A 284-nucleotide genomic window follows, 5' to 3' on the forward strand; every position below is an offset into this window, starting at 1 on the left:
CTGCTGCTGCTGCTGCTGGTGTTACTGCTGCTGCTGCTGCTGCTGTTGGTGCTGCTATTGCTGTTGCTGCTGGTGCTGCTGCCGCTGGTGCTGCTGCCGGTGCTGCTGCTGATGCTGCTGCTGGTGCTGCTGCTGGTGGTGTTGCTGCTGCTGCTGCTGCTGCTGGTGCTGCTGCTGGTGCTGCTGCTGCTGTTGCTGCAGCTGCTGCTGTTGCTGTGGTTGTTTTGTTTTCTTCTCAGTAATGGCGAGCGCCGGTATGGACGGCACGCATATTGCAGGTACGA

The sequence above is a fragment of the Eimeria mitis genome, genomic scaffold (assembly GCF_000499745.2).
Source record: "Eimeria mitis Houghton genomic scaffold, Emh_scaff5275, whole genome shotgun sequence".
NCBI lineage: Eukaryota > Apicomplexa > Conoidasida > Eucoccidiorida > Eimeriidae > Eimeria > Eimeria mitis.